General features: G+C 44.3%; 1 long non-coding RNA gene across 2 annotated transcripts; it reads left to right on the forward strand.

Annotated features, from left to right (window-relative positions):
• Nucleotides 1–13,819: 13,819 nt before the first annotated feature.
• On the forward strand, nucleotides 13,820–24,235 carry LOC138301881 (uncharacterized). Of its 2 annotated transcripts, none has more exons than XR_011205137.1 (3): nucleotides 13,820–13,874; nucleotides 22,567–22,947; nucleotides 23,811–24,235. It is a non-coding gene; the product is annotated as an uncharacterized lncRNA (long non-coding RNA). The 2 variants fall into 2 exon arrangements; XR_011205138.1 differs by having other exon boundaries at nucleotides 13,844–13,889.
• Nucleotides 24,236–25,700: the final 1,465 nt, after the last annotated feature.

Raw genomic sequence — 25,700 nt, forward strand, 5'->3', positions numbered from 1 at the left:
TGAGATTGTGTCCACAAAAAAAATAAGGGCATGCTTAAAGGTTCACTGAAAGCATCCCCTCATCCCAGGAAGCCTGGGGAGGGTGGTGCAGGCTATGCTACTCAGCCTCACATGGGCAACGGACAGGCAAATATTAAAGGGCCTGGCCTAATCTCACCACCTCTTTCACTCACTGAGATTCCCACACAAAGTCAATGTAGATGTAAATAAATTCCTTTAATTGTAGTTGATAAGTATTGCTTTCTATGAAATGTGTTTGATTATTAGGAAAATATTTATGCGACACGTGTTTCACTCTGGACAATACATTAACAGATTTTTTTTTCAAGATTTCAGAGTAACAGTTAAATTACATTTGTGCCTTGTGATGAGTGCCCACTACTTAATTTGAGCTGGTAGTTGCAGTGAGGCCCAGCGAAACTCAGTTTTCAGGGATGAAGGCTTATTTTTCCCTCATCAAACGTTGACCCAAAACAAGAGAGAGAAAAACGCAAGAGTAGGGAAGAAGGAAAAAGAGAAAAGCAGAAAAAGAGTGAGAAAGAAAGAAAACAGGGATAAAAAAGAACATGAAAGAGAAAGGAAAAGGGGGAGAGATTGTCTGGTGGTGAATGAAAAAAGTATGAGATAGAATCAATATTAAATACAGATATTCAGCATTCCCAATGTTCGATCACTGTGGTTGCAGGTTTTTGAGCAAAACATTAGGCCCTGGCATTTATTTTTTTACAAATTAAGAAGTGGGAGGGTCTTCTAGTTATCGATGATATGTTCACCCAAGCATTTGTTTCTTTCTATGTAAGGCATGAAAGAATCCATCAACTAATTATCCATATTAAAACATGTGTCAGATGAATCTTTTTGTATAAATCAAGCAAATCTCACAAATAACAATACTTCTCAACCACCATCCAAGGAATTTATTTACACTTATATCGACTTTTATCTATTTCCTCATGAGATTTTATTTGGTGTGTGGGATGTATTCATGTACTGGTATTTGTAGAAAATCCACCTTTTCTGCGTGGTCACTGTCGATTTTTTGCCTTTTGCTGAACCCTATACTTTTGCTGCCTTGTAACTCTGTGCACTTTACCCCTGCTAATTTGTAGTAAAATGCCTGTGCTTCCCTTTTAACATGGTCAAATTGGTATATTCCTAATTGTCATGTTTAACTTGCCTATGCGTCCCTAGCACATGGCACAAACTGCACCCAGGGTCTGGAAGTTAAATGCCACTAGTGGACTGCAGCACCTATTGTGTCCTACGCTATAACAGCAGTGCAAACAAGGCTTCGGCCCAACCATTTAGCCTGACTTTAGCAGCAAAAACAATTGCAATTTAACCTGTCAAACCATTTTGACAGGTAAAAACCTCACTTTTAAATATCAAGCCACCTCTATGTAGGGCTTGTAACTTACAAGGCAGGGTATATGGTTTAAAGGTAGGACATGTAGAATTTTAATGTTGACTTGTCCTTACAGGGGTTACCACCCAGACGCTATCGTCACTGTGGCAGGTCTAGTGGTCCTACATAGAAAACCAGAGTACGGATTAAAGTACTAATTTCGTACCTTGGCAAAGATACCAGCTAGAAAAATAATGAAACAGCTGTTTTTGATAATTATCACAAATCCAATTCAATGGTGTAGTATTTTTTTCCTAAATCTGTTTATTAATTTTAGATAGCTTAACAGAAACAGAAATGTAACATACAATAACAAAAGAGCTGCATTGAGTCCAAACTCTCAATACCCAGGTAATCAAACCGGCAAAAGTATACATCAGAAAAATCACCCTGTAGGAGAAAGAGATTCATAGTAAGGTATCCATTCACTCCATATCTTGTGTTGTTTCTCCGGGCGGTGCAGTCGATTTGTAATAAATAGGAGGAAAAGTAACTTTTAGAAAGTTACCTTGTACCTGCCTGATCAGTCAGAAGACTAATTACCATAAGCCTTTGCCATCTCCTAGCTGGTAATTACCCTTAAATAAGTTTGTTTAGGAATGAAATGCCTCCCAGGAGCAAGCAATAGGCTGACTTGAATGAGCATAGATGACTTATCAGAGCTCCACATTATATGGAGGGTGGGACTGTGGGCATCACTTTTGACAGTGCAGTGTCAAACCCTGCTTGACTGTGAAATCTGTCTTGACAGGTCTGCTTGGTTTATATACAACACTTGGAGCACATTTAAAAGGGGGAAGAACAGGATGCCATGACTGTTCTTGTGGACCTTCTGTCTGTATGCTGAAGAACTCTGCTTTTGACTTACCAGGTTTCTGACTCTGGGTTTGCTTATGACCCTTCAGGCACACTTGAAAGGGGGGAAAACAGGATGTCAAGTCAATTCTTATGGATCCGCTGCCTGGTTGCTGAAGGACTTTATTTTTGTCCTACAAGACGTCTGTCTCCGTGTTGTCTCCGTGTTTATTTGTGGGTACAGTGGGTGCCTCAAACTGGATTTTAGTGTTACATGTGGGAGAACACTAGGATTACCATTGTGCACTTCCCACACATGCCGCCAGCCCTCAGAGCCCAATTTTAGTATGGCTGAAAACCTTTGCCATTTTGCAAATACCAATGTAGGTTGGCCCTGGCAGCTTTTATCCCCTTAGTTAGAGCATGCCCAGCAGTCATTCCAACCTATCAGCTAGTGCCAGGCATAAATGTTTCCTCTCAAGGCACTGGCTTCAGAACACTTCCTGGGCCTGCGGAAGATTAGAAGTGGACCGGACCTGCTATCTGGGACCTGAAGGGAACTGAAGGACTGGATCTCCTCCTTTTTGTACCCATGACAAAGAAGTGGTCTCCAAGGGTTATAAGCCAAACCTCCTGTCTAAGGCACATGGATACAACAAGCTACAAGAGGCCTTTTGCTGAAAGTACCCTAATGACCACTGGCAACTGGACCTGGACCCTGCTGTTGGCCTTTGCCTGAAACCCTGTGTGTCTCTGAGTTCCTCCCCTAAAATCATGGAGAGCCTTAGCAGTGTACTCTTGTCGTAGATTGGGTCTTAAAGGTCTAAAGTACTGATTTAGAGTTTGGCTGACAACTAATTCCAACACAAATATGGTGGATATTCCTTCTATTGCTTTACAAGTGCCATAGGATTTAATGGACTTGTAATATGGCAGACAGGGTATTTGTCATGTTTGTGATGAAGTAACCCAGCTTGCCAAACTCTAAGTCAGGCCCTAGGTCAGAAGGAAAAATCTTTGACTAGGAGGAACCCGGTTAGTCTATCTGATGTGCGCTCCAACACCGTTAGCATCAAATTGCACATAGATCCCGGTTTACTGTGACCATTGGCTACCAACAAACGATTATCTTAGATGCATGAGCAATACCGCTGCATTGTCTCAAGGAATTTGGCAGTTTTGGTAGAGCAGTCAACAGTAACTCTCTCATTCAGGTATCACCTTTACAAAACAACATGAATCCATAGATTTTCCCACCATCTATCATCAGAACTGAAATTCCCAAATAATTTAAACAAAATAGCGCAGGGGTTAGCAATTTACACACTATGCAGTCCAGTCCTGAAAACTGTGTCACCTATGTATTTAAACAAGAGACCGAAATGTCCACTTCTAAAAAATTGCTATCTCTTCTATGATCAACGTGCATCATTCAATGGACTTTTCAAGGTAAGAATGGATCATTTTACATGTAAAGCTTCTAACTAAACTATGCCAAAGTTTTCACCTTTTTTCAAGTGTATGATGTTTGCTATTGATTGTACCCCTTATCTCATTTGTTTATAATTTGAAGCAATCAGTTCTATGCACTTATTAAATGAGTTAACCACATGTCCGCCAGCTTGCTTTAATTCTTATTTTGTGGTATATGTGCAATTAAGTTGCTAAATTTGTTTTATCTAATCCAGCTGTAATATACTGAATGATGCCCTTGTTTGCTGTTTACCTCAGTTCATTGGCTACCATTGCCACTTCGTGCTGTTTGGCTCCATCCCATCTTAAAATATTAAAATGTCATATCTTCAGTTCTCCATATTGAATTTTATCATTTACGTGTCATTTTGTTTATTAAATTCTACTGTTTTTCTAACTACTTTGAGGATTTTTTATTATATTGTATTACTATTTTATTACTGTTTTGGTACTGCATAAATACTTTACGGATTTACCTAAATTAAGCCTGTCTGTTCTGCGCCATAGCTACCAGGGGGTTGAGCTCAGGCTAATTTAGTGACTTTGAAAGTCACCCTGACAGGGGTTGTGATTGTTCCTTGAGGTTGGTCGTCACCCACCCAAATAGTAATTCAGTTTCTAACAGGACTTATATGGCATGAACCTGGCTATGAAGCAACAATCTAGAAGATCGTGCACATCAAGTGGGGATTACACAAATACATTTTACACACATTGCATGTCACATTTTTAGGCACAAGAAAATTAAGTGATTTGCCCACATTCACTTCTTTTATTTACAACTAAGAGTGATGTAGGTTCAAACTCAGATGGTCCAGCACCTTTCCTGCTCCCAAACAACTACAGAGGTAGTGTTTGGTTTACCAAAGGATCCTCCTTACAGTTGAGGATTCCCACACTATCTTTAGCAGTGCAGATGGTATGGGATATTCCTGGCTGAGCTGAGCACCTGCTGTATAATTGTGCATAAACTAGGCACAATTGATATTTCGTCACTAGTCACTGCTTAAATTAAGAAAACATGTTTAGATACATGAAAAAGAAACAGAAATCGACTGAGAGGAAAATTGTTCGACAAAACACGATGTGCCCCTGAGATTTCCGCCCTGGGCTAGAGCTTGGGGCAAATTCCGTTCGACAGATAACACAGTAATAATTGCAGCTCGGCTCCATTCCTGAAAACCTGTTCCTTTGTGAGGCGCCCTCTGACCATTAGAACAAGGGGAAGGGTGAGAAGAGACTTGAGGAGGCCGGTTGCCGAGGTGCTGCGTGAGGGCCTGAAGTCCAACAATTGAATCGTGGAGTGTTTCTATTTTTGCAGTTTTAAATAGTACAAACTCGGCCGTAAGGTATTGGAGCGCTTTACATGAGCACCAGCTATATAACACAAGGACGGTTTTAGTTGGCAGGATTAAGTGATCTGTCAAGACTCACAACGTGTTAAGCGGTCGCCGAGACTCGCACCTGGTTACCCAGCTCCCAAGTCGCAGCTCTGGCCCTTCCGCCACATCTTTGGAACTCTAACACTTTCGCAATGTTTGAAATTCGAAGTTGCGAACTGTTGAGGGTCCAGCCTGGGTCGCCTTCTTTGGGTGGTGTAAGTTAATGCAGAACAGAAGTCAAATTTTAACAACAAGATCTAATACTTAAATATTTTTGATATGTTCAGTGCGCTTTCTATGATTTTAGATGTAGACCTCCCTTATGTAATTTTGACAACTTTTCAAGAAGTTCATGTTTTTGTTTTTTTACGTGATGCAATGCTTTCAATGCAGAAATGAACACTCACAGTCCTTAAAGGGACCACCCTGTGAGTGGCGTCTTCCCGTGAGTGACGTTATAATACACCCCAAAACCAAAGCATACGTCATGAAGCCTTGGAACACTCTAGAACGCCTATTGCTGGTTATTGGTTGTGAAGTACGACTGGGATAAGAGAACAGTTGTTTTTTCCTAATGGCTGTGTGTCCCCTTTAATTCTTTGTTTGTTTCAGGTACAAATATCAGGAGTCAAATTCAAATGACTAGTACAAAGGTGGTGTAGCACATCAGCTTTCGAAACCGCACAGGTCCCTTCTTTTAATTTGAAATTGAAACAATTTTCACCCACCTCAATTAAAGTACCACAGCTGCTACAAAGTGCCTTCTTACCCCATGCTTTGCATCACGAGCCAGAGGTACATGTTGGTATTCTCACACCAAGGATTTTCCTTTAAAATAATCAAAAAAGCGTTCTTGGTTTCTTGAATGGACATTCTTCCCTGGTCAAGATGTATTTGCCAACATTTCACATCTACAGGGGAAGGAGGATGGTCTGCACGTTATGGAAAGAACATGAGGAAGCCTTTTTGAGGAGGAGATCATGGTCAACAGAAAAAGGACACACTGATATTTACATTTTATATTATTTATGTAGTTTTCTATAGCGGGAAGAAGACCCAAGGATATTATAGAGGTTTACTTATGAAGAGAACCAAACAAATACAAAAGATCATTAAAACTCAACAAACATGCACTAGAAGACTAATATGCAATCACCTCTTATATTCTGATGTGGTTTGCTGTGCAGAGGGTTGGTGACATGTCTCTGTACCTAGCAGCCTTTAGCAGATATACAGAATGCACCCAAATGGACATCTGCACCCAAGGAAAAGTTAGGGACTTCATCTCAGGGGTAATCCTATTTCCTCTTTAATACAGACAAGGGATCAATAGGAGGTCTCAAAGGAAGTTATTGTTCCCTTCTTTCCCGTTGAGAATATTAATTTGGAACATTGTGACCACCAGGTTCTAACACCAACAAAGAGCTGATCTGCACGATGAAGCCAGGAAGTAATTTTGCATGTGATAACGAGTGGTATAAATACACTTTATCTGCAGGATTCTCACTTGCTATAGTCTCTCTTGGTGACATGGCAGGAAATATCGGACAATCCCAATTACCAGTGCTAATGAAGTGCACTTATCCTACCCTATTATGATCACATCCTCGTCGAAGGCTAAGTAACTGGCATTAGGGCCACAGAGACTCAATAGTGCAGTGGTGATTAAGGGGCACAAGGACAGAACTGCTCACTTACGTTTTGGCAAAGTTGATGGCATTCCTCTTCCTACATGAGTTCAGCATGGACACTGGCACCTCTTATTGATTTCCAGTGGCTGTCTGCTCATTTCCAGAGAACTTCATATGGATTGTGGCAGGCTATTCATGGAAGTTTCTATGTCAGTGAGAGAAGAGGTACCATCAGGATAACAAACCTCTGCGTGATCACACCACTGTACAGCAGGAGTATTGCTCCCACTCATCATCTACCAGCTCACCCCAAAGGTGAGTCCTTGCCTTCGCCCACTGTGAGAGCTCTTCTTCATGGAGCAGTCAGTCAAGGTTACACCTGAAGCGTGACCCACTGTCCTTTGCTAATAACCATAAAAACAGGAATGTGTCCATGCGCAAACACTCAAATTGGTCTTTCGGCTTGTCATATACAGTCCTTTAATTATAGTAACCCTGTGCCCCCTTGGGCCACTATTTACAACAAAGAATTTTTATGTCCAGTCTAACTTATTGTTCTCTCCTTTTTAATCTCTTATTGTTTTGTTTCGTGGGTCCTATTATTTGAGTTTTAGCTCCTGCACACTTCCCTGCTTTTCTATCTTTATTTTTCATTTTTTTGTGCACACCAATGGGTGTTAATTTGGCCCCAATGCACATCATGGCTCCAGGGGTGTATCACCCTCCTGAAGACACATCTGTATTTATTTCTCGGTCACTTCCATCCAAAGAAAACGCGTTCATAGATATTCAATGCAATCTTTTTCCTATTGAATTTTCAGATGTTTTAAGGGATTTCTGTTTGTACTTTCAAATATTTCTGGAACTGGTTTTTATTACTGCCAGCAAGTTATGAAGATACTAAAGTATATAAAAAGAGATGGGTGGAATGCTTGAATTAATCTCTACCACTGGTAATTACTTGGTGCATATCCCAGTGCATTATTTTCCTCATCATGTCACTTCAGTTTTGTATACTTTAAGGAGGTATGAAGGGCACATCAGGACAAACTAGTGTCCTCTAAATTGCCAATGCCAGAATCAGGTGAGGCCCACTTGCCTCATCTTTACCATGGACACACTTCTGAGTGATAACCATGTGTAGAGTTAGCCCTGTGCTTTATTGGTGGTGAGAATCAGGCAGACACCGAGGGTTCAGAATAGTAAGCCAATCCCATGAAAAGAGGAGAAATTGGATGGAGAAGGAGCAGGAGAGATGAAGGAACAGAAAGGGGAGAAAACAGGGGAAGGAAAAAAGACAACGTGAGTATTAAACATGAAGTCAGAGGGATAGGAAGGAGGATAAGACCGCAAAAGAGAGCAACAATGAATGGAAGAATAAAGGAATGCATGGGAGAGGAAAATCAAAACAGTTCTGCAATAATGAGAAGGAAGAACATGGGCCAGATTTCACGTACTGCAGTAGTCACTTCACAATTTAGCACTAGTGTCCAGAAATCATCCGCGACTAGCCATAGTCGAATATCATTTCTGTTGATGTTATTGCACCAATCTGTAGATAGGGATGGCACTTTGAAACAACTGATTAGTGCAAATTCTGGTGCAAAATTGTCAGTTGCTGGACCACTGATGTAATTCAGCCATTAAATGAGACTGAGGGGGCGTGGCCAAGATGGAGGCGGAGTAAACCGCATTTCTAGCTCCTCCGCAGCCCAGGCCTTTTCCATTACCAGATTGCAGTGCCCCAGATCCACAGTTTGCTTCGCCTACATTGGCCTGAATTGCGGACATGACTTCCGACCATCAGGGAGAGCCTCTGCCTGTCAGCAGTGTCCCCTGTGGCTGCAGCATCGGTTCAGAGCCAAGCGCTACGCCTGACTGCCCCCTCCTGTGCCACAAGTTTTCTTCTCCTGGACTCCTAGACTAATAGGGGGCGCTGCGCCAGGAATCCTCTCTGGCTGTACCATCTGCAGCTCGGGCCTGAACCTGTTACCTCTTCCATGCTTCATCCAGCCTGTGAGCAGTGACCATGCAGGTGACGCCCCGCATCGCCTGACCACCCTAAGGCTTGCTGGAATGTTGCGAGGACCTGGCCCCTGCACCTCGGAGGTGCGCACAAGTGCCTGAGCTGCAACTGCATGTGCTCCACTCAGAGTCCCCGCTAGAAACAATAGCGGATCTCAGTGGAGGCCTCATTACAACTTTGCCTGCCCTGTGAGGTTTTCTGCAAGGTACAGCTGCCAGTAAACCCCAAATACTGACCTGAATTGATTGCTACAGACCTGAAAGAAGGGTTCCAGTGAGTGCAGAGAGCATGGCATAACAGGCCTCGTGAAGCTGACCAGAGGCCACACCTTTAATCACCCTGGGAATACAAAGCACCTGGCGGCATGGGGAGGGGGGAATAGAGAGGACTGTGAACTTGGGCCCTGCTCATTGAGACACATCAAACACTACTGGGCTTAGCTGCCCTCTGCAGCACTGCCGTCCCTACTTGGACTCCCTGATCTCCTTGCTGCTTTGAGGAGGTCTCCTGACCTGCATCATGCTTATGATACCTTGCTAATAGTCTTGGAGTAGAGTGCCTTGTGGTTGGGCCCCTCACTCCATCACCCAGAGAGATTAGCAACCTCAGTCCCATACACAGCTCATAAGTCGATGCCAGTGAGGAGGCCGAGAACATGGACCTTATCTGCAGAGTCCGCACAAAGTCAAATGTGCTTCAACTGCCATAATTAATGATCCTCCGCTTAACAATAACCCTGAGTTAGAGCGTCTGAGCCCCTCACAGCCTACACACAAACATTCAGGCCTGTATCACATATTCTGGCCTGTATCACTCCGGTGCTCCCTGGGTGTCGTCCTGCACTGGTGTGGCCCCCCCAGCCATCACCCATTAGGCTGTAAGGAGTTCAGCCTCACTGGTTGCCTCTTCATCCATGGCCGCGGCCAGGCATAAAAGAGACCAGTCAGTGCAGGAAAAGCTCACCCGCTCCACACCTACTTTCACCAAGGATTCGGTTTCAACCTCACAGTCCTGTACACAGCCGGACTCAGAGGGGGCTCCCAACTCCATCACGCCCCAGTGACACGAGCATTCTTAGCCTCCCTCTTTGATTTGCTCAAGACTGATATTCATGACCTATAGAAGGATCTTGCAAGGACATGCAAGATCTACGACAAGACCTGTCCTCTGTAGGAGATCTGGTCTCCACCCTTGAAGATAATGAAATGGCAAGAGAAAGAGAGATGCTGCGCCAGGAGATCATCTGCCACCAGGAACAAAAAGATAACTTGAGGGACCAAGCTGAAGACCTTGAAAATAGGTCACGTCTCAAAAACATTCACCTCCGAGGGGCCCCCATGAGCGCAGAGGGATCGGACATTTACTAATACACTTAGGCCACACCCGTATGCAAATGAGGGAACGCCCTCACTTGATAGCGTTGGTGCTACATGTGCGCCAGCACTGTCAGTATTTATAGAAAGGGCCGCACAGCCCCTTCCGTAATACCAAAATGCCCCAGGGGCACACAAAGCAGGTGTGAACAACCCTTGGGCCCCCGGGGCACTTCTGTGATAGGGGTCAAGGGCCCTATGACAGATAGGGCACACTTTCCCTGTTTGCACCACAGCTAGGGGTGGGCGGTGAACTCCGCTCTGCTTGTGGAGTTTGCAGAATGTTTCCTGCTCCGCATAGAGCGCGGAGTTCTGAAAAACTCAGCAGAGTGGAGTTTTTTCCTCGCTCCCGCTCGCCAACGTTGAGTTGGCATGCGCAAGCAAGGCAAATCTTACTCAGGACCACCTCTCAGCGAGTTTTCTCAACACGGGAGGTCGCAGATGGTTGTGACCACTCGCATTGAGAAACTTTCCGTTCACGTTGAGGAAGCTGCCGCTCGAGTAGAAAATCCACTCGAGTGACAGAAAAGAAGCAGCGCCCTCTTGCACTGTGCAGGGAGCCGTTTGCGCTGATCTTTCAGCGCAAGATAAATATCTGTTGCTAAAAATCAGCGCGAACTGCGCCACCTAACACACTCCGCTGCTTGCAGAACTCATGTAGTGCAACTAAGTTTTTGGGGCACTTAGCAGAACTCCACAAACTCTACCCAGGCCTAGCCACAGCACACCTTACAGCAAGAGCACCGGGTGCAAACAGGAAAAGTGTGCCCTATTAGGAAGAATGTGCTGGCCTTAGAGCAGCCGCAAACTTGTGCTGCCCCAGGGCAGTTTATTCAACAGAAATATAGAGCATATGTTTAAAAGCTGATCCGTGTTTCTCTGTACAGCGGCAACACGCCTGCACTGCCAAGAGCGAGAGAGAGGTCACCTTGCAGGTGTGTGCAATGAGTGACTGCACCCGCCCGAAAGGGGACACCTGGGGGTCCATGGGACCCTCTTTGTCTCCTCCAAAGGCTTTCCTTTAGGAAGTCCACTGAAAGTGTGCCATCTTTTTGTAGTGCACTTTCAGTGCGCCTCCTAAAGGCATGTTTGCTTCTGCATCTATGCAAGTAATATGGCGTGGGTGGAGAGGCAAAGAGATTCCCTCATTTGCATGGGGAACACCCTCTCTTGATACTGTTGACGCTACGTGTGCCCCAGCACTATTCTGTGTTACAAAAGGGGTCGCAAAAGCATCTGCAGCCCCTTGGTAGTACCCAAATGCCCATTGCTCCCCCCCCGGGCACTTCTGTAATATGGGCCCAAGACACTTGTTTGGAAAGACAGTGATGTTACCCAATGTCAGACACAATAGCCCATGTTTTTAAATGTATCCGTTTCGCTCAGCATCTCTGTTTTTGAACTATGGGTTCTTTTCACTGGCAGCGTATTTGTGCCCTATTTAGTGATTGCAAAGGAGCCCTAAAGGCAGTGCAACACATGGACCAAATGCATCCGCACAGCTTGTGGTATAGCAAGGGCCTACATGCAAGTAAGGAATATTTATTTGATTTGTAAATGACATCTTAAATTGGGGTACCACTGCCATGGGGCCTTCACACTCATGGGTGCCAGTAGGATGCTGCTCCACTATGTTCTTAACCTTAAACTGTTCTAGCCCTAAAGAGCTTCTGAAAGACAGCAACCAGAAACATGCAAGCCTTCTTAATGCATAATTCTTTGAAGTTTGCTTCCTTTTTCCTTCTGTCTGATAAGACCTACAAAGGAGAGCCAGTGGTTCTAACAGCATAATCTCTCTGCCCAGCACCTTCTTCGTGTTGCATGACTGGATCGGCTGGAAATGTGTTGGATGTAAATACAATTGAATGTTCACATAAAATAAACTTAACTGTTCTGTCCGTAACAGGACTGCAGCGGGAACCTGTGACTTGTTTGAGCATGTCTCAGTGAAAGGGTTTGTCTCCCGTGTATCAAAGAAAGAGAAAGAGATAGAATACAGGTAGAATAATGCTCACCTTAAAGAAACACAACCTATCAAATCGGCCCTTTAGTGACTTGCCTCCTGATAGGTTCCATTGTACAAAAAGGTACTTTGGAGCTAATTTGAAAAAAATACTGTATTGTAACATTTCTATAGCACCTACTACCTCTATGTAGGGTGCTGAATCCTCTGCGTACATGGGTAGCAAAGCACATCGTCTAGGATGTTTTGTTTTTAGAAGTGTGTTGTCTTAGTTTAATCCTACGTGAGAAGTGTTTCCGTGTCGCACGTGACTACCACCGTGGTACGCAGCTCTTAGATGAAGAAGTGTGAGAGATACACGTGCAGTTGTTTGTTGCCAATAAGATGAGAACTTTGAGAAGCTCTGCGGATCCCATTAGAGTATCCAGGCTTGCATAGGGAAAGCACCACTAACAATACAAAAATTATCTTGGCCACCAAAGAAGTTACACCCTCGCTGCTTCAGATGTTCATTCATTTTGATATGCTTCATTCTAAAATTGAATACAATAATATTATTTCACAAAGTCTCTCCTGAATGCAAAAGATCTGTCAGAAAGTCCTGTTACCTGAACCTATGCACTGGTCCCTAAACCTCAAGCTAATTCTGACCTCTCTGTCACTGCACCGCCCCAAGCACCAGCCTGACCTTCCTAGCATTGTCCTGTCAGGCTGGCACGTCGGGGCTGCTTCCAAACCAGGATAGGATTCCAAAACACAGTCTTGCCCGCCTCCTAGTTCTGGTCACAGTCTCTGGCAGCCTGTGCCTGATTTAATCATTTTTCCTGGGCTGATTTTAGCATCCAGTGCATCAGTCACTGTCTCCTGCCGTAGCATTCATGGTTATTTCTAGTTGCGAGATGGCTGCCAATCAGCTTAGCGTATGGGACAGGGGCAGTTAAACTTCACTTTGGAGAAGGCAGGCGAAGTTGGGAGTTTTTACTCCCTTTTCTATAATGATTTCGTGCCTTCACTGGCAAAAGAATATCCATTTTTAATTGCAGCCTATCGCTATGGAACCTTGAAAATCCTGTAAATGTGCTGGACATTTTTATAGCATACACCTTAGTTTGACTAACCCTCTAATTTGCAAACATGGAAGAAGGGTTATAGATATGGCAACCTTGGTGATTGCTTGAGAATTCCTGACTTTGTTTACTTTGAAGATGTAAGCTCCAGTGCTTCACTGTTTATTGACGAAATGAGTTCCTGTCCACACATGAATTTAAGGTTTCCTAAGACCTTTTTATAGCCAACCTCCTCCTCTTCCGCGCCCACATGGGTTTTAAATTTAGACCTTCTGCAAACAGAGGGAAAAATATGAGAGTATTCTGCACTGTGTTCTCAAACATGACCCCTTCGTTCCCACATAGTTTTTGCAACATGGTTAGGGCTTTAACAAAGCATTGCAGCTCCCCTGTCACGCAAACATGTGCCAACTTCACCATTGCTTCTTTAATTCACTCTAGCTTGACAGTTTCACCCAATGCTTGAGCGCTCTCCATGCGGGAGGCAGGAACGCCAAGCTCCCCAGGGGCAATGCGGGCTCATACCTTTCTGCTACAGGTAATATGAGCTTTTCTAAGAAGTGGAACATAAATAACACCTTCACTTACCACAAGGATGACTTGTAGAAGCTGCTATTTGATAATTACAGCCTTGAGTCTCAAACCAGCTCTGATTCGCGGATAGATATGTTTCTGAGCACGTCATATTGTTTTAAAAACTAGGATCTCACGAAATGAACCTTCCCATTCAAACATCAAGAGTGCATATTGAATTCACTGGTAATATTTAATAAGGTGACTTATTTTATGGTTAGAACATCCTGTTGTTTGGTTTAGTCGATCAATTCCCTGGTGGGGAAAAAGAGATTGAGTGCCTCAGAATGACTGGTTTCGGACTAGGACTGATTTTCGCGCTCACTGGGATACATAATACTTATTCTGTTTAGTGGGGTGCGAAGTTGAGAACTTTCATAAAGGTCTACAAGAAAATTGAGAACTTAACTCAGGTTGTTAATGTATTTTCTGTGTTAAATTTGAGTGAAAATTGTTACTTTTGTTATCGTTTATTTGCATATATCCTTCACGTTAACAAAATAGTTCTGCATAACATATACGTCGCGGTTATGGCACGGATCTCAAAACTTTTTGCAAGGTAGCCGTAACTAATAGGTGGACAGATGCATTTTTTACAAGCGCAAATTACTTTGCTATTTTTAAAAGTTATTTTTACACTCCTAAAAAGAATAATTCCCAAAACGTTTTTCTGTGAGTATATCTACGAACAGACGGTGAAGGGGTGGTTTATGGCGGAATGAGTGGGGTTATATGATGTGAATGCCATTTGAATTTGTGAACACCCAAACATCTGTATATATGGCATTCAGCCACTTCCCACCCTCGAATAGGTTAGAGATGTACTTCTGTTAAGAGTAGAAATAAAACTATTTCAGTGGTGAGAAGGGGACGATGACGACCCCTAAATTAGGAGGAGACGAAGGAGTTTTTCTATAGTGAAAAATAATTCCGGGTAAAGGAATGAGTTAGAACATGCAGTTATAATTTCACGCCTCATTTTCTCATGCAAAGATATAACTGTCTATTTTTGTATGTGAATATGTATTTCTGTACAACTGAAAAGTTTTACGAATTATACAAAGTTGGTAATCTACACCCAAGCGATGTGAGAAACCCCAGGATGCAGATATCCAGGTGTTTTTTGGCTAATTACTTCCTTACTGTTAAAGTGTGACATTAAGAAAGTTGCTTTTGTCAATTGCTGAGAAAGGCAACATATTTGATACCCTTCTGAATTTTGTAAAGTTTGCCCGAAAAAGTCACTAGTGATGGTGAACATTCAATTTCACCTGTTGTACCGAAGGAACTACACAACATTTTTAGTTCCCTAAATTGCAAACGTTGTGCCCCAAACTATTTAAGTGCTGGGTTTCCCGCCCGCAAAACTTACCCTTTGTCTCTTTTTTCCATCCACTTCAGTTTTAACTTCATACATTTGATAATTTTCTCACGTTGTAATATTTTGGAAACGAATACAACTTTGGCCAGACATAGTAGTCTCTTCAGTTTCGAAACAACCGAAGTTGCTAACAGAAAACAATGTACGCGATCTGCTCCCAGAGACCAGTTTTGTTATGACTATGAGTTACTGATTGTAAGGAAAACAGGTTTAAAACCTTTTGTGATTAGGACCAGTGGTTCAGGTGAGATAATACTGAACTCTTTTTTTGAAACAGTTCCTGTGAACCCCCTACTTGAGCAAATCGTTTTTTGTGCCTCGACTTTATTTTGTTGATGGAAGAGCACAAATGTACTGCCCGTGTCTCTTTGAACCAGAAGAATTGTTTTTATGAATTTAAGTTCCTTCTGTGCATGCATTTCAACCCCTCCAATGGCTCTTCCTTGATGCCTATCGGCTCCAGGAAGCAGTGAGCACCTGGAGGAGTGAGAGTGTGCCTGAGTGTATGTGCAAAGGTGCACCTGGCACCCTCTCTCTACCAGCTGTCCACCTCTACTATCTCTCTTTATCTCTGGGCATTGCACTGGTTTGGACAGTAGGCTTTTTCTATTCAAGCTAGTCTCCTACACGCTTCCTAAAACAAAGTCATACGAGATACCAGCAAACTACAGTTTGTTCTGAAATCGTAATTGCAAACTTTCCATGGAATTATGTAAACTTTTATTACAAAAATTAAACCAATTTGAACACTCCCACGCCACGTAGTCCCCAGATCGTGGATCTGAGGTTGTGAAAGTGCATCCTGTATTGAGAGTGACTACTGCCCTCTTATTGGCCTGAAAGTGACTAGCGGCGGTGGAGTCAAATGATTGTCGTAGGAGGACCCTTTCTGCCTATCGCCTTCACAGCAGGGATGCCTACTAGTCTCTCCCAAGTAGACCATCTTGCTAGAACCTCGTCTGTCTCACTACCTCTCCTATTTTCAGAAAGTGATGGCTGGAATGCTTGAATTAATCACAGCCACTGGTAATTACTCAAGACGTCCTTATTTTGCACATCTTAGTTTGGATCCAGCTATATGCAAATCACTCTTGATCCTGGTCCAGTAGAAACAGTCCAGCCTGAATTGCCAAGCCAGGTCCTCCTGGAAAAAGACCACAAGCAACCCAGGACCAGTTTCACCCTACTTAGGACTCATAAGCCAGGCATAGCTTGGTTCCAGTGATGCATGGTGCAAGGGACCCACATCTGGGCACACCTGCCCCACTTAGGGTGACACAGTAAAGCAGACAAAAAGTGATGTATGGAATGCTTTTTGCATTTGACAGCCTAAGTGCATGTAACTCACTTCATGGCCATTGTGGATATGCCTACTAGCCGAAATGACAGGGTGCACTGTTTGCTTGTTTGCCTAGTGGCTGCCTCTGTATGATGAGACCACCATTGCACAGTATTGTAGGGGTAAAGGGTGTGGGTAGCAGCGGAGCCCACAGGACGCACACAAGGAACAGGACAAGAGCATGCAATTTGTGTTATGTTGTATTTTTTTGTTGGAAAACGCTCAACTAGAGATTTATTTTTTTTAAAGCGTGGAAATGCCTTGGTAAACGTTTGTGAATATCCAAAAGCAAATTCACCAATGTGATTTAACAGACAGGCCCTCATTATAACATTGGCGGTAGATATCGCCTACTGCTGTGGCGACGGCCGCCAAAAGACCGTCGCTGCGGCTACCAGCAGTCAGCCGTATTACAACCGCAGACGGATTTCCGCCAGAAGGATGGCGGAAATCAGCAACGGCCATGCCGGCAGATGGCGGTAAGGTGGCGCTGCTGCCAGCAGCAGCGCCACGCCAGTAGACCGCCGCAGACCATATCATGACACACGATACTGCCTGGCGGTGTTCTGCTGGCGGACGCTGCTGCTGGCAGCAGCGCTCCGTCCTGTCTCCTGCCGGAGAACCCCCTGACATCAGGTAAGGCGAGTGCTCCGACAGGGGACGGGGCAGGGGGTGTTGTGTGTGTGTGTGTGTGGGTGTGTGTGTGTGTGTGTGTGTGTGTGTATGTCTGTGCGTGTGTGAATGCCGATGTGTGATGCGTGTTGTCTGTGTGTGCGTGTATGTTGTGTTGTGTGAATGCGTGTGTGCCTGTATGTATGTCAGTGTGTGTGGATGTCTGTGTGTATGGATGTATGCATGCATGGATGAATGGGGGTATGAGTGTGTGTATGCGTGTGTTCGTTGGTGAGTGAAGGTGCAAGTATGTTGTGGGGGGTCTGGAGAGGGAGGGGGGGAGTGAGGGAGAAACCAGGAGAGGGAGAGGGGGGCAGGAAAGACCCCTATCAGTGACAGGGTAGGAATTCCCTATCACTGGTAGTGCCTACCGCCATGGTTTTCCTGGGGGTATGGATGCCATGAAAACCATGGTGGTAGGCGGGGTCATAATCCTGCAGTGGCGCTAGTGACGGTCGTCTGGCTGTAGACTGAAGTCTCTAGCCCGACGACCGTTACCGCCATGGCGGATGGTGTGGTACATTGGTGGTTTGGCTTGAGCCAAACCGCCAATTTCATAATATGGAGAAAAGTACAGTCAGCCTGTTGGCAATACTTTTCTCCATTTTACAGCCATCCGCCAGGGTCGTAATGAGGGCCATAATGCTTTGGCTAATCACATTTGCATGTGATTTCCTAAACTCCGTGTTTGACAATCTCCTGGAAACACATGCTGACCTAAAGTAAGTATAAAATGTGTTTGTGGACATGCACAAGACTGTTAATTTTGATGGGCCGATCAGAAATCAAAAATTCTGAAGGCATTCTGCCTTTTCAAAACAGATTAAAACTCCAAGAGACACTGCATGGAGGAATTACAGGTGAATCAGACCCAAAATTACAGATTCACCCTGTAATTCCCTTTTTCAGTAGAACCCAAAGGGGGTGCAGGCTATATAGTTGCAGGTTATGGCGCTCATAATAAATCCCTAAGCCTGTGATGATCACATGCAGTTACATATCACGAAGAAGAAGAACCACTTACTGCATATATGTTAGGGCCCTTATATCAGAGGTGGAGACTTAGTACTGCACACAAGAAGGCCTGTACACCACAAATGTCAGATTGGTTATGCACAGATGTGACACCCATCCACCACAGGTGAGGGTGGTCTTTACAACGTAAGAAGAGGAGGGACCGACCAGTTCTTACTGTGCCATTGAGATGGCCCATACTCATAAGCCTGTTCTTAGTTCATGCACGGTGGACCCTTTTTTCACATGAGAGCCTGTACATCATAGATGAGGACCACTGTGTGACAACAGGAAATGACATCAAAGACACCACAGGTGAGGGATTATTTAAGTCATAGACGAGGGCTCATATTGCATTGATCAAGAGCTTCTTAATATATTTATATCAGTCCCTTCATGGTAAGGGGAACTGACAACATAGAAGAAGGATCACTTGCTACACTTATGCAAAGACCCTTAATCCACAGGAAATGGCATTGTACAGTACAGATGAGGTAGTTCTTAGCAGGGTAGTAGGTATCACTACTGCTGCTGATGCAGTGACACTGGGGCCCAGGCATATTAAAGGCCCGCTGCGTACCAGTTATAGTTATCTTTTACTACATGACCAAAGCACGTTCATTGCTAGCATTAGAACCCATGTATATCCTTGCCACGCTACTGTTTTGTAGTTCATACACCATGACATTTCTGCACAGGTTATGGTCCTCCACTGTTTAATTTGAGCCGATGATTGCTGGTGGGGGCACCAGAACTTGTTTTTGAGGCCCAGTACTTATTTTTCGAAAAAAGAAAGCAAGAGACGGAAAAACAAAACAGAAAGACAAGGGAAAGATGGAAAAACCATAATAAAGGAGAAAGCAGAAGCCTACTGGAGTGAGATGAAGGGACAGTTTGGTAGTGGATTAAAGAGGCATCAGGTGAATTCAAGTCTATGAAGACTTGTTATTTAGTGCACTGATATTTAATTGCACTGGCTGTGGGTTTCAGAACAGAACTTTGGGCACCGGCATTCATTCCATTACAGATTAAGCACTGAGGTCCTCTTTATGGGACTAGGAGAGGGGGGCCTTTCTATAAACATTAGAGGGTCCTACAACCACAGTAGAGGGCATGGAATTGGAAAAAGTACTCCTGTCCATCTGAGGGTATGTGTTGAAGGGACACTGCTCGCACAGATGAGTGATATCTTGCTGCTCAGATAAGTCCCTCCCCCCTTACAGCAGAAAAGACATACCTTGTTCCATACAGGTGCAGTGGCTACTGCACCCACACGAACACCTGGAAGGCAGAGGGCTGGAAGCGTGCAAGGAGCCCAGTGAGTCAGCTGCTTGGCATAATGTTAGCTTGGAACCTTCCAACGAAGAGCTGTAGCAGGGATACATAAATTACTTTAAAAGAACAGGCTTTACTAAGAGAGTCCGGGAAAGGGCTGTTTCACTGACAAGTGTATTTAGCTGTACTCTTTTCAAGCCAGTGAGTTTCCCAGTGTTAACCAGCACTACAAGAACCAGCATGCAATGGCTGCAGTGTGGCAGCAAGGATCCGAGTGATGTAATGGAATGAGCTCTGATGATAACTGACCCTTGCCTGCACACGTGTAAGACAACAGGAATACACACACTTGCTTCATCTGTGCCTGACTGTTAAACAGTTCCCAGGAGGACTGTGTATTTGGTCCACATACACGTCAGGGTATACAGACTCAGTCCACATATACCATTGGGAAATGTTGATATGACTTCTAGCTAGCTCACAGTGTCCTGTCTGACCTCCTAAATACACCATGGTAACAGGTGGGTTCTGCAGCCTTGAACATGACAATTCATATTTCCCAAGTAAGTTGCGGAAACAGATCTACCCTTTTGTTGTCATGTAGAGTACCCAAGGTTAGACACAACAAAGAATATGAAAATGTCATTTGGGGCCAGATGTATGAATCTGGCCCATCGCAAAGGGCCATGTATCACATTTGCGATTCGGTAATTGCGGTTTCTTAAAAATCGCAAATGCAATTACCGAATCGCAAATTGCGATACTGGCCCCATTCGCAGCTATGGGCCTGTTGGCCCATAGCTGCAAATTTTTTGCATTTCCTAAATTGCGATTTCTGGAACATAAATCGCAATTTGGGAAATGCAAAAGGCCAGGGTGCTGGGGGCCTATAGCCCCCTCTCCTGCACCCCAAAATTTATTTTTTTACCATGTAAAGTACACACATGCCAAAAGGGCATGTGTGCTTTACATGTTAAATTTAAAAATGCAGTTTTACTGCATTTTTTAATTTTGCACCAGGTTACCACCTGATTGCAGACAATGGGTTTTTGCATGTGCAAAATACCATTCTGCGAAAAATCGCAATTTGTGATTTTTTGCAGCATTGCCTTGCGACCTGGATTTTGCGAATCGCAAAATCCAGGTCGCAACGCAGAAAATCAAAATTTTTGCGATTTTCATTTTGTGGTCTGCGAATGTCTTTGATGGATTGCAGACCACGATTTTGCACTCGCAAACGGCCGATTTCGCAGTTTGTGAGTGCAAAATCATTTGATACATCTGGCCCTTAGAACATTATTTGCAATAGTCGTATTCTTGAATTAAAAGCATGAGCTGCGATTATTAGTTAAACAAGAAAAAACATGGAAACCACCATTATAAAGATGGTTAAAAAGATCAACAGTTCAAACATGGTTCTGTGATTGTGTTGGTTTACTTCTATCTATAACTATCTGCACTGCTGGAAGTATAGTGGGAGCACCCTCTGTCAGATCTACTGGGAAACCCCGAACCCCTGTACCTGGGTAATATGTACTAGGATGCCAAGAAGCCTGTCTGGAGTGGTGCAGACTATTGGTCCTGTGAAGGGTAGAGGTTGGATTCAAGATCTGCGTCAGAGTCAGCCAAGCTATAACTTGTGCACTGCCTGCATGCCAAGTTACAGGACAAGACCATCAGGATTGCTCCTCTTGTCGCATATGGCAAAGAGTTGTTTTTTAAAATAAAAGCACCATTCTTGTCACACAGTGTCAGAGGTGCAGGATGGTGCAGGCTCAATGCTATGATCTGCCTACAAATGTGGAGCTGTCTCTATGGATCATAAAAATGTTCAGGCATCATGTTGTGTGTGCTTAACCTTGGACAGAGTGTACAGATTAGATGACTTACTAGGAAGAAGCAACAAGTACAATAATTTCTTAGTACATTATCAAACAAATGAAAAGCATTGTAAACGGTTATAGACAGAAAATAAATGTTAGGCTTAGAAATGGGGTATCTACTTGGCAGTCAGTTTACACGCTATCCAAGTAGGGACCATGAGCCAGATGTATCAAAGGATTTTGCATTCGCAAACCGTGCGAATCGGTAAATTCCACCGTTTGCAATGTAAAATCGCCTTTCACAATGTATGAAAGGCATGTGCAGTGCATTTTTAAGGAATTGCTAAAATATCGATTTTGTACAATTGCAACGAGATATTGCGAATCGCATACTCCGATTCGTAAATAGCGCCGTGAATTTGTGAATCACAGTATGCGATTTGCAAAATCCAAATCACAATGCAATGCATCAACAAGTCACAAATTGCGATTATTCACAGAATGGGTTTTTGCACTTGCAATTTACCACAAATTGAAATCAGGTGGTAAACAGGTGCAACCTATATAAAGAGGCCCAGAATGACTCAGCCTCTTTTCCACAATAGTTTACTCTACGTCATGGTGAGGAGGATGAGGTTCCTGGCAGAGTTGAGGAGAGGGAGGAGGAGACAGGAGCGCATTTTCAGAGTGCGCATTACTCTTTTTGACCAGACAGAGGAGGAGCTATATGATAAGTACAGGTTAAACTCAGCCATGATACTTGACCTGATAGCTGATTTACAACCCCTACTGCAGCAAAACCCACACAGGACCAATGGCATACACACCCATGTGCAGGTATTATGCTCCCTGCACCTATTAGCCTCAGGAAGGTATCAAAGGGTCATAGCAGCAGCTGGAGGTGTCTCACAGAGTGCGCTTTCACGCTTCTTCAATGTATTCCTCAATGCCATGCTTAGCAAAATCCATCTGCACATAAGATTCCCCAACACCCCACAGGATTTGAAACAACCCAAATACAATTTCTAACAGATTGCCCAATTCCCACGTCATTGGCTGCATCGATTGGACACATGTAGCTATCTGTCCATCATCTGCCACAGAATATGTTTATCGGAACAGAAAGAGTACACATTCCATGAACATACAAGTCATAAGCAATGCCTCTAACGTTATAACGGATTTTGTGACCAGATACCCAGGTAGCACACATGATTCCTACGTCTTCAGGCACAGTGAAATACACACAAGACTACTTGCTGGGGGGTTTGGCAAAGGATAAATACTTGGTAGTGTAATAGTTGACAATTTCGCCTGGATGTATATGTGATGTCACGGATAACAATTACTCATTTTACTCTCCTGTCATTCTAGGAGACAGTGCTTATGCAGTGCGGTCCTTCATACTAACACCCTATCTGAATCCTGCCACACTAGGCGAAAGGAGGTACAATGTAGAACACAGGATGACACACAGCGTTGTAGAGAGGACCTTTGGCCTGATGAAGAGCCGTTTCCGATGCATGCACAAGAGGGGTGGTGCACTGCAATATAGCCCCGAAAACACCTGCAAAACCGTGGCTACATGTGCTATGTTGCACAACATCACAACAACGAGGGGTATACCAGTGGAACCCACAGAACCTGACTCCGATGAGGATGACGATCCCTTGCCTCCCCTTCAGCCAGCAGACAGAACCAGTGCAGCAGAGGGCAGACAAAGACATGCTAAGATCACACGCAATTATTTCTGATGTAAGTAATGACAACACCACGTCAACTTTTATGTATTGCTGTAGGGAGCATCTCTAATGCCTTGACTTCAGGTAATATATTGTGATTATGACATAGGTAAGCACTATACACAAACAGGTCCTAGTTACAGTGTCACACTATTAGCATCGTAGTATCACAGCATTGCTACATGATATGCAATCCCCTGTACGTCTCATCATTACTTTCTACGTCCACGCACACCACTTGAGTACTCAGTGGTCTAAGTGGCACCTCTTGTTGCAGGTTCTGAGACAGTACTGTGTCTGGTACTGCGATGCCTAGGATCCATCACAGGGGCTGTGCGACTGCTGAGGCTAGAGAGCTCCTCACTATCCCCACCACCCAGTTCGCTGTTTGTAGCACTCCGTGCTGTCTGCATTGTCTCCAAAACATTGGTGATTTGCACCAATCCTCGTGCAACGTCCCAACTGCAATGTGCCATCTCCACTTGCATGCCCACAGCACGTCGTGACACCAAAGCATCTATGCTAGTGAGCTGATTCACAGATCTGCAGAACCCATCCAACTTGCCCATCAATTAATGAGGGCGCCTACGGTGGCTGACATGCTCCTGCTGCATCGCAGTGCAGAGTTCCCTAATGCATTTGTCATCCCCTTTGCATGTTCTGCTGCTGTTTGCTGTCCCTCATGCAGCTTGCACATGTTGTCATTTTGAGATTCCAACTGCTTGTGCATTTATCCCATGTTGTCATTGAGAGACTCCAACTGCTTCTGCATTGATCCCATGCTGTCATTGGGAGACTGAAACTGCCTGTGCATTGCTCCCTGTTATGATCGATTGACAACTGCCTGTGCATTGACCTCATGTGTTTACATTGCAGGCGCTGCACTTTCAGCATGGAAGCCTCAAGGCCGCCAAACAGTGATGGGCCCTCACCGTCCTCTGTGCACTGTCTGCCTTCTTCGCAACATCTCCTGAGGGAAGTGGACTGACGCTGGGGCAGGGACTGCTGTCTGTGGGTGCTTCTAGCCTCTGGGGGTGGTGTGGGTACTTCATCCGGCATTTCATCTGAATCCAGGTTATACTCAGGGAGGGGTAGCGCTCTTGCCCTGCGTCTAGTTGGTTCTTGTATGAAGGACTCACTGGTGTTTGAGTTGGACTGTGACTGACTTTCGTAATCCCCCACATTTCCACCTTCTGCAGAGTCAGGGCCCAGAACATCTGCAACAACAAAGCACAGCATGTCATTTCTGGATATGTACTCTCACAGCTGCGTAATAGAATTAAATTTACCGTGGCATAGTTTCTCTGAAAGTCTTTTGTGTCGTATATCTGTTTGGTTTTACACTATCTCACTATTTATGTGGTAGATGCACTTTAGGGGTGTCGACTACAACTCCAATAATGCATTGTTGTGTTGTATGTAAAATGTGGCATGGACTACTTATCACACTGCATAGTGCAATAGCTATTTTCTAAGGAGCATTTGTGCATGCATACATGGGGAAACACATCATTACTGCCCTTACCTTTGATGGTGCTGAGTGTGCCTGAGGTGTCAATGCCATTGATGTTGATGGTGTCTGGGTGGGTGGTCCTCTTCCAGTGCTGCTTGCCTCCTTCAGCCTGCTTGCTACCCTCTCTTTGACACATGAATGCAAGTCGTACCGGCGCTTGCGTATCTCCTCGATGCAGCACTGTGCAACACCCACTGCGCATATTTTGGTCTGGATGTCTGACCAAATTCTTCTCTTCCACCTCCTCTGTGAGCACCCACCAATTCCTGCTAATTGAATTTAAGTTTGCGCTTCCTCTCTTCTTTCTCCTTCACATTCCCATCAATAGCCATTGTTTTGTTTTGTCCTGGCTCATTCTAAAGACTGCCTCGCTGGTGCTTGGCTGGGTCTCTCTGCCGGCTCCTGTGGCTGGGGGCTCTGGAAACAGCATGCGCTGACTCACTTCCTGGTTGTGATGTCATCAGGCTGTTCCAGATTGCTGGTATCGCAATTTGCGAATTGTAAATACCAAATCGCTATTTTTGCGATTCGGTATTTGGAACTCTCAAATTGCGATTGCGATTTTTAAGAAATCGCTGTTAACGAATCGCAATTTTCGTACATACCACTTTGCATTTCTTAGAGATTTCTTGAAATTCACTATTTAAGAAATGCAAACCGGGAGCTTGATACATCTGGCCCCATCACTCTAGTCAGGGTAAGGGGGTCACACTCCTAAGATAACCCCTGCTCACCTCCTTGACAGCTTGGCACAAACAGTCAGGCTTATCTCAGAGGCAATTTGTTAAGTATTTGTACCCACACATAGTACCACAGTGAAAACAATACAAAAGGGACACCATACCAGGTTAGAAAATTTACCAATATTTATCTAAGTAAAACAATACCAAAATGACTAAAATCCAAAATACACAAGCAAAGATATGTGTTTTTAAAAATGTAATCCCAATAAAGCACTTAGAAACACAATAGCTCCAACTGGTGTTATCACAGGGTTGTGATGGAGTCTTTACCAACAGCCCAACGCTACTCGCAAGGGAGTACGGCGCTGGCCAGGGAGTCACATGGACCCCAGGTACAGTACCTTAGACTTGAGGCAGAGTCAATGACACTGGATGGAGTTGGGGAGGTAAGGTGTAGCAGGAGCTGGTGTGGCATTGGTTCTGTACTGCTGCGCATGTAAGGTGTTGGTTCCTTCCTGCTAGGCAGGGAAGAGGAGGTGTCAGTTCCTTACGGAGGAAGTGGAGGTGAGG

The sequence above is a fragment of the Pleurodeles waltl genome, chromosome 6 (assembly GCF_031143425.1).
Source record: "Pleurodeles waltl isolate 20211129_DDA chromosome 6, aPleWal1.hap1.20221129, whole genome shotgun sequence".
In the NCBI taxonomy this organism is placed as follows: Eukaryota; Metazoa; Chordata; class Amphibia; order Caudata; family Salamandridae; genus Pleurodeles; species Pleurodeles waltl.